Below are 10,459 nucleotides of genomic sequence, written 5' to 3'. Positions count from 1 at the left end.
TAAGATTGCATCCATGCATATGGAATATCTAAAGTATTTCAGAGGTATACTTCCCCTGACCCACAAACAACTCTCCATCTCCCTACCACACCTCCAAACCAAGGAAGTAGTGCATCAAGCCCATGTCCTTCATCTTGAACTCTCTTGCAAGGTCCTCCTTGCAAGATTGGATCAACTTCTCATCCCCTATCAGTATCAAGTCATCTACATACAAGACTAGAATGAGCAATTTTCCATCTACCATAATGTAGTAGAGATTGGCATCTTCTTCACTCTTGGTGAAGCCCAATCCACTGAGATATGTGTCTATCTAAGTGTACCAAGCACAGGGTGCTTTCTTGAGACCATAAAGGGCTCTCTTGAGTCTACACACATGTGTCTCCCTGTCAAATGTCTCAAACCCCTCAGGCTGCTCTATGTAAATCTCTTCCTCAACCACTCCATTGAGGAAGAAAATCTTCACATCCATTTGGTGGATATTCCACCCCATCTACACAACTAATGCTAGAATGGTTCTGATGGAGGAATATATTACCACAGGGGAAAATGTCTCCTCATAATCAACTCCCTCTACCTGAGAGAAGCCTTTGGCCATAAATTTGGCCTTGTACTTCTTGATACTTCCATCAGCTATATGTTTCACTTTGTATATCCATCTAGAACCAACCACTAAATTTTTCTCTGGTCTCGACACCACCTCCATTTCATTGTTCTTCAAGATGGAGTCATACTCCTCCACCATGGCATCTACCCACACTAGTTGGGAAACAACCTCCTCAAATGAAGAAGGATTAAAATCAATGAGTTCTGGCATGAGTGCCATATAACCAATATACTTATATGGTGATCTCCTCTACCTGCACAAGGATGCATGAACTCCCACATGCTTGTGCTCATATTGCACCAACCTGTCAGGCTCTATGGTTCTCTTCCTCCCTTCTCTAGAATATTTTGATTGAGTGGGTGCCTCCACTTGGCCTCCTTTCTGCTCCTCCACATGTGGCTAATCCACAACATCCTAAGGCTCTGATTAAGGGTTCTCATTTGGAGCTAAAAGCTCCTCCTCTAGTGGAATAATCATCTCTCGCTCTAGCCATCTTCCCATAGATTTCTCCTCATCAAATCTAACATCTCGCCTTGTCACTATCGTCCTGAGTGAGGGAAAATACACCCGATAGTTATGAGGTGTCTCTATGTATCCTACAATGATCCCCATCTAACCTATAGGCTCGAACTTTTTCTTGCTATCCTTGGAGACATGAAAATAGATTGTAGCTCCAAAAATTCAAAAATACGATACATCTGGATTTCTTCCAGAGAAAGATTCTTCGAGTGTGATCATGCCAAGTATTATGTGAGGGATTCGGTTCTGCAAATAAACTATTGTATTTCATTCTTGTTCCCACATATATAGTGACAATCCCTGATCATGGAACATCACTCTTGTAATCCCTATATGCTTTTGTTTTTCTTCTTTGCCACCCCATTTTATTGTGGGTTCTGGGGTGTAATAATTTCTCTTCTAATAACTTCCTTGGCACAAAAATATTTGAAAGCATTAGACACAAATTCTCCTCCATTATCATTTCTCAGGGATTTAACTTTCTGACAAATCTCATTATCAACTAATGCTTTGAATTCAACAAATTTTGCAAGCACTTCATCTTTCTTCTTCATAAAATAGATCCAACACTTACAGGAAAAGTCATCTATGAAAATTACATAATTCCCTTGTTTTGCAACTGATAATATAGAAAATGGCCCACACACATCTGAGTGGACTTGCTCCAAGATGGATCTAGATCTGCTATCTCGACCCTGGAAGGGGACTTTGACATATTTCCTAAGAGTGCATCCCTTGCAAAAATCATGTTGGTAAAGGGTGAATTTTGGAAGTCTTGTGGTGATCTACTACATGATTTTCAAAGCTCCACGGTGTAGGTGACCCATGCACATATGCCAAAGTTCTCCAACATCTTGACTCTGAACATGTTTTGCATTACTTCTAAATGAAACGCATGTGTCCACCTCTATCTTGTAGAGATTTTTCACTCTAACACCAATTTGTTTTATTTTCCCAGTATAAACATGCTTCAAATAAGATTTCCCCTTAGTGAACGCCACATCATAACCTCTATCCTCCAATATTGCTACAAAAATCAAAATTTTCTTCAGCACAGGCACATACATTACCTTTTTCTAGTGAAGATAGGAGCCTGAATCCCTCTTAAAGGTGATAGTACCAATCCATTCGGTACTATACCGCCCATCATCTCTGAGTTCTATGTGTAATTTTAGGTCCTTATCCTCCAAGCTGCTGAAGAACTCCTTAGATCCTTTCATATGAAATGAGGCTCCAGAGTCCAAGTCCAATACCTTGGTCCATTTTGTTACTTGTCATGCATACAATGGGGGTGAAATCCAATAATGAATTGTGATGCAAAAGCATCACCTCTTAATCCTCCTACAAGATTCTTCTCAGATTTCTTGTGCAGACACTTGGTTGCATAGTGTCCATATTCATGGCAATGAAAATATTTAATTTTGTTGAGGTCCTTCTTCTTCCCTAGTTCTGGCTGGATTCTAGCTTTCCTTGGGAATTATTTCCCTTGGCTTTCTTTCCCTTGCATGTGAAGGAAAAGTTTTCTTCCTCCTCAACTCTAGATGTGACACCATCTCTACTATTTCTTGTGATCTCCTCGTATGTAAAATCAACTCAAATTCTCTCCCAATCTGGTAGTTTGTCTCTTCCGTTAACTGAATCCTGGTAGCTATGCTAGGATTTCAGAAGGCCAAGGAGTGTTAAGATCACAATTTTGGATGATGACACATTTTATCTTACTCCTCCAATCTCATCTCAAACCTAGGTGAATCTAGATAGGTATTGTGGAATGGTTTCATTTTTCTTCATTTGAATGCTCCTGAGTTTATCTCTCAATGCAAATTTCTTGGCATCAATGCTACTCTGGAAGAGATCTGTGATATTTTTCCACATTGAAAAAGGAGTCTCCTTTCCATGAAAGTTTGAAACCACATGACCTCTAACACCCTCCAGAATAATCCTCCTGTATTTTTCTGTGTCTTTGTTCCACTGAGCAAGTGCTTGTGCATTTGATGTTGTTGGTTTCAGAATATCATTTTTTGTATATTCCCATACTCCATTGTCATCCCGGGAAACTTCCATCCTATATTTCCAAGCGTCACCTTTCCATGAAAGTTCAAAACCACATGACCTCTAACACCCTCCAAAATAATCCTCATGTATTTTTCTATGTCTTTCTTCCACTGAGCAAGTGCTTGTGCATCTGATGTTGTTGGTTTTAGAATATCATTTTGTGTATATTGCCATACTCCATTGTCATCTCAGGCAACTTCCATCATATATTTCCAAGAAAAAAAATTTGAGGTGCCCTCCAATGCATACTCAAGCCTCAAATCATTGAAGGACATTTTTCTCGCATTGAAGAGACTACGCACCAAAAAGCTCGCAAATCAAAATTTCTCTGAGAGAATATCTGGAAAAAGGTTTCTGTGTAGTCTTCCAATGCTCTGATACCTTGTAGAAATTGAAATAAATTTTCTACTGCTAATGAAATCAAACTGAAATCAAGAGACAAATTTTTTTTCTACTATTCTACCGAAAGGAAAACACATGATAGAAACATGTGCAATAACATGAAACTATTAAAACATAAGGAACACAATGATTTTACATGTGAACCCAACTGGGAAAAATCCCTCTGTTGCTTTGCATTATTTCATATGAGAATATGGATCAATTACAATGTCTTTCTTCAATCCAGAAACACACCCTACACTACCATTTTTGATCTCCTACTCACTGACCTGCTTTGACCAAATACATTGTACACTCATCTAGTATACAATTGATAATTACAAGGTACCTTTTCCTCCACTACAACTAGGAAATTTGAATTCCATGCATGATTGGGTTTATTTGTAGTAAATTGGCCAATTAACTGAGAGATCAGTGAGTTAACAATTGTTATAACTACTCAACTGAACTCCTACTAACCCCACTAAAGACTAGAGATCAGTTAACTTAGTTTAACTAACAATAACTCCACTAGATTGCTAAATTTTAACAATCAACTCATTCACAACTCTACTTCTAACCTATAACTTGAATTTAATGAATTAACTAGGAGACAAAGCCTGTCACTCCAGCTAACTACAATCCAAGTCATCCTACTGATGTGGAAAATCGAATTTCTCCATTTGAATAAGGCACAAGTCAAATGAAGACTTTTATTGCTACATTTTAATAGTGAAGGGTACGAAAGAGTAGGTATGCAGGTTGAAAAATTCCTTGTATGGGTTGAATAAATCTCCAAGGATGTGGTATCAAAAATTATATATATATATATATATATATATATATATATATATATATATATATATATATGGAATTGGCTTCACAAGGAGCAAAGTGGATCATTACGTATATTTTAAATTAGTTGGTGACCATCTTATTTATTTGTTCTTGTATGTATATGATATGTTGTTAATTGGAAATGACAAGGAAATCATATAGGATGTGAAAAATCAATAGTCCTCTAAATTTTAAATGAAGGATCTAGGTGCTGTAAATTTCATTTTGGGCATGGAAAGTAAAAGAGATTAGGTAAAGAGGACCAAGTTGGATCGAAAAGCAAAGAGAAAAATACGATTGTGTCTCTCAAATTTAATATTAATAAATGTTTCAGGGGTAGCTATGTTGAAGGTTTTTTCAGATATGTTAGGGTCTTTGTATCAATCTAAGTCCTTGGTGAACAAATCGTTCCTATGGAAGAAGTTGTAGAACCTTAGGAAGAAGGATGGAAACTAGATGACAAAGCATATGAATGTTGGGTGTGCGTTATATTATTTCCACGACTTTCATCATGCACGAAGCAGGGGCTAGAGGGGGGTTTGGGGGGGGTGGTAGCCTCCCTCTATGGGGTCCAGGGTAGCGTCCCGGAATTTTTTTTTGGGACCTTATATTAGGTGGGTGGACCTACCTATGGTTTTGTGCATGGGTTTCACACATGGTTTTGGGAATGATGGTTTTCTGCCCATGGTATTTTGTAGATCTGGTCAAGGGAACTACGATTATGTTCTAATCTAGGTTTAATGGATTGGGGTTTATGAATGCTTCAACATGTATATATATGTGTTGTAATATTGAAAGGAATATAATGAAAAATCAATCTGGTAGTCCCAGTTTTGGAATCTAGGGGAAATCTCTATGTATTTGTTTTATATTCTCACCATTGTTTATTTTCAATCTTTTTAGAATTCTTATGCAGGTAATTTATGTATAGGGTTAAAACCTACACTTAACGCCTTCAATACTATGATAAATTAGATATTATCTATTGAAATTAATATTGTAGATGATGATATGTGCATCAAATTGTTATGTTCTCTACCACACTCTTGGGATAGTCTGTTTGTTTCCATAGATAACAATACAACTACTTTAAAGTTCGATGAAATAGTCTTCTCCTTGTTATCAAAGGAGATGGGACATTAAAACATGGAAATATAAAACAGAGATTCCTTTCCTATAAGAGGATGCTCCTAGAATAGAAATAAAAATAAATTGACAAGTGGGTATCTAAATCTAGAAGAAGATATAAATCTTCTAGAAATTTCATAAAGGTATGTTGGAGATGTTGAAAAATAACATTACAAGAAATATTGAAGATAAAAAATTTCTAAGAAAGGGAGGATATTTGATGTTGCTCCTTCTACAGAGGAAAACACCACCTCATATGAAGGAGGGGATGTGTACTTGGATTCTTCAAGTACACACGTAGATCATGGGCCATAGTTTGTTTACTAAAGTGCATCCTTTCATATATCTCCCCACAAGGAGTGGTACTGTGAGAATGAAAGGAATGATGGTGGTGATTTTTACTTAGGATATGAATTAATAGCCAGAATCATAGGACGAGGAAAATTCAAGTTGAATATCATGGGTGAAAGGATTAGAACACTCCCTAGTAATCTACACATTCTAATATTGGCTAGAAATCTAATTTCTATAAGAAATATAAATGACGCAGGTCTAAGAATAGTGTTTAAAAAGGATACATGCTAGGTGGTTCGAAAGGAAATGGTATTACGAAGGAGAGTTTGGATAAAAAATATGTATAAACTACTGGGAAGTATTCTCAGTGATGGGTGCAATAGTTCCATTGTTCATGAGAGTGGAGCAAAAGAAGTAAAAAATCTTGTAGCTTCTATAGAAATGACTATGTTGTGTGATGCAAATCTAAATTATATATTCTTGGAATTGGTTCCTCTTTACCCTTTATCACAAATTTTATTCCCAAAATCGACGCTTCCTTCACCAACTTCAAGATTTAAATCCCTTTTAGAAATTACAAAGGTAGATCTATTCACAGTCGGAAGGATGGCCAACTCTATGCGAGTAAGGCCTAAACCTCATTTAATGACTGAGTTTTGTAGTAAGACCTTTGTGGTCCTCCTTATGCCTTAGGATCAGGCCTACACGACACCATACCACTCTATTACACTCTCATTCCCCTTTTCCTTAAAAATCCGCTTCTACGATCTCAACACTCACTTCACTATAATCAATGCACAATCGATAACACATGAGTCCAGCTCAAAGAGCATGATGCTATGAGAAAGAGCACTTGCAAGGACAATTAGGTTAAGCCCTCTGGGAGGGGTCCACTTAATCTCCCTTCACTCTACATGCCACTTTATACATATTTTGGAATAAATAAGAAATTTGCTCACATAGAGTCCCTAGGGTAAGCCCTCTGGGTGGGGCCCAAAGTTGATACCTTTGGGTCACTTTATATGTAACCCAACACCATGAAAAAGGAGATCATGAAGAGCTACCGGGTGAAGGCCTCCAGGAGGGGTCCATAGCTAAGACTTTCGAGCTGCTTTACATAACCTGATGTAATAGAAAAGGCAATTTTGTAGATTCGTCAAGTGGAAAGTTCTGGGTGAGACCCACCCGCTCACAATAACTCGGTGCGTTCAAACTGGCACTTTAAGAAAGTCATTGGGGTAACAACTAGTAGGCAGATTCTGTTAATTAACACTTTTGTTGAATTTTGTGTCATCTAATGATGGATCCCTACGGGGAATGAAAAAAAACATGAAGTCTTTCGATGTTATTTACAAGGCTCGACTCCTTTATTGGCTTGCCTTTGTGTGCTTTGACACCATTCTCTTGGGAAACTACTCTCCCTTCTTCGCCCTCCTGCAACCACTCCAACATGTGATGCATACACATATTATATGGCCTCTTATCGCTGTCAATAAAATATGGTATTGTTATAATTATACTCTGTAATAATCATGAGATTGCAGAAGGACTGATTTAGAATAGAATTTTGGGCCTCTTGCCACTACACACATGAACCCATTTTTTATAAAAATTCAAGGAATATAAATATTTAACTATGGTTTGGTCTATATCCATAAATATAGGATCAAAAGACATTTTTAGGGAAAAATTAAACAACTATAACAATTATTTAACAATCTGCCTAAATTAAAAAAATTACGTGGCAATTTCAAACAACTCCTATCCTAACAAACCACTCTTTGAGGAACCAAATCCTCTGGTAAATGTGTTTGACCTCTTGGTTAATGAGAATTATAGATGCCCCTACATCATGCTCCCAAGGAACAAATATTTCATGGTCTCCTGTCCATAAGTTCTTCAACATATTTGCCACTTTCTGTATGAGTGTGGCAATCATCCAAGTTGCATATGAAACTGGAAGGTTCTTCCACTTTACCAAGTATTCAAAATACTCTTTGTCCTTGGTTTTGCTTATCAATCTCTTATCCAAAATCCTTTCAGGCTCTAAAGGTTCAGTTGTTGGCAACTAATTCTCCCAATGTCTTGGTTGTTGCTTCTGATCATCACTTGTTGGTTGTTCGGTCTCAAGCTCACATTTGTATAAATAATCTACATTAAATATTAGTGAAATTCCAACTCCAGGTGGCAGTTCAAGTTCAGAAGCATTAATGAAGAGTATCCTTAATATCCTGCAAGGTCCAATATTCTTAAATTTTAACTTGTTGTACTGACCATTTGGAAATATTTTCTTCCTCAAATGCACAAGTACCAATCTCCCACTTCAAAGTTATTCTCCTTTTTATTGAGATCAACTTTGATTTTATATTTCACACTACTTTCATGTAGTTTCTTCTTTACCTGGTCATGAATTTCTTGCATATTTGTAGCAAATTATTCTCTCGCTGCACTTTTTTGCTTTGTTCTTCCCAGATTTCTAAGCTCATGCACTCCTCTTGGATTTATTCCATATACAATCTAGAAAGGGCTTTGTCTAGTACTTATGTCGCATATTCAACTTGTGCTAAAATTTAATCCCACTATTTGGGATGATCTCCAATCAAACTGTGTAGAATGTTTTCCTAAACTCTTGTTCACTACTTGAGTCTAATCATCTGTTTGTGGGTGATTCACTAAGCTGAGCTGCAATTATGTGCCAAATTTCTTCCACAATGTTCTCCAGAAATATCCCAAGAATCTAGTGTCTCAATCTGAGACAATACTTTTGAGAATTCCATGGATTCTTACTACTTCTTTAAATAATATATTAGAAATAAGGCTAATATAACTAGTTTTAACACAGGGAATAAAATGAGCCATCTTTGAAAATCTATCTACCACCACAACGATAGAATAATTACCTTTTTGCGTCTTAGGTAAACCCAAAACAAAATTCATGCTAATGGAATCCCATGGTATTTTGTAATTGGAAATGGAGTATACAATCCCATATGTTGGCTTCTCCCTTTGGAATATTAATAAATTGTGCACTTCTTTACGAACTTCTCCACACAAACTGTTGACTTAGGCCATTAATAGTGTAGTATGAGAAACTCATATGTTTTATCATTGCCAAAGTGTCCTCCAATACCACTACTTTGTTTCTCCTTGATCATATTATCTCTCATGGAACAATTATGAATGCATAACTGATTATTTTTTAATATAAACCCATCTTGGATTATGTAGTTAAGCCATGGACTTTGATTCTCTGCAGTTGGATTTTTGCAAGCTTCGTAGGCCTCTTTGAAAGATGGATCTATTCCATATAATTATTTCATAAAATCAAATCCTACTTGAATTTGGCTCTCCTAAAACAATTGTTGTCTTTTTCTTAAAGCATCAATATTTTTGTTAGATTGCCCACATATATTCTTAAAAAAAATGTGAAACTTTGCTAATATTCAACCCATTTGATATTTCTTTGATTTAATTTAGGTTTCTTCATAATAAACTGCAAGGCGTGATTATCAGTATAAAGAATAAATTCTCTAGACAATAAATAATGTCTCCATCGTTAAGAGGTTGGAAGACTGCATAAAATTTATTATCATATGTTGTATACCTCTTCTTGGCATCATTCAATTTCTCACTATACTAAGCAATAGGGTGATCTTCCTGGCTAATTATTGCTCCTATATCTTCTCCACTAGCATCACTTCTTACCTGGAAGGATTATTAAAATTAGGCAATGCAAGTACCAATTGTTTTGTAATTTTCTTCTTCAATAATTGAATTTTTTTTCAGCTTCATTTTTCCACTGAAATGGATTTTTATTATTCTTAATTATCTCAAAAATTGGTGTGCTCATTTTTCTAAAATTATTGATTAATTTCCTATTAAAAAATCACCAAACGGTCAAAAATTTTGACTTCAAAAGTATTTTTAGGAGAGGGCCATTCAGCAATATCCTTTAGCTTTCTTGGATCTATCTTCAACCCTTCTCTGGAAATGAAAAATCATAAATGTACAAGTTATGGATTCAAAAAGGAACATTTCTTCAAATTTATAAACAAATTTTCCTATTGGAATCTTTCCAACGCATACCTTAAATGCCGCAGGGGTTCCTCTGACTGACTGAAAACTAAGATGCCATCTAGGTAAACAGTTACAAATTTCCCTATGAAATATTTCAGTACCTCTTTCATCAACCTCATGAATGTATTGGGTGCATTAGATAATCCTAATGGCATAACCATCCATTCTTGCAATCCTTCATTAGTTTTAAATGTAGTCTTCCACTCATCTCCCTTTCTGATTCTAATATGATGGTATCCACTTTTCAAACCAATTTTTGAAAACCAGCTACCACAAATAAGACAATCCAACAAATCATCAATACATGGAAAATGAAAGCGATACTTGATTGTGATCTTATTCAAATCTATGGAATATGTACACATCTGCCATCAACCATCCTTCTTTGGTCTCAATAATATAGGCACTTCACATGGACTAAGAATTTTTCAGATCAACCCTTTATCTAACAACTCATACACTTGATTTTTGAATTCTTCATTCTCTCTAGGTGTCATGCAGTAAACAACTTTTTCGGGAAAACTTGCTCCTGATATTAGATCAATATGATTACTGATACTCCTTATC

Source organism: Pinus tabuliformis, chromosome 8, assembly GCF_031772625.1.
Source record: "Pinus tabuliformis cultivar Carrire ecotype Pingquan chromosome 8, CPIR1, whole genome shotgun sequence".
Classification (NCBI taxonomy): domain Eukaryota; kingdom Viridiplantae; phylum Streptophyta; class Pinopsida; order Pinales; family Pinaceae; genus Pinus; species Pinus tabuliformis.
The sequence above is the reverse complement of the archived record's forward strand: the minus strand, read 5'-3'. Positions refer to the sequence as shown.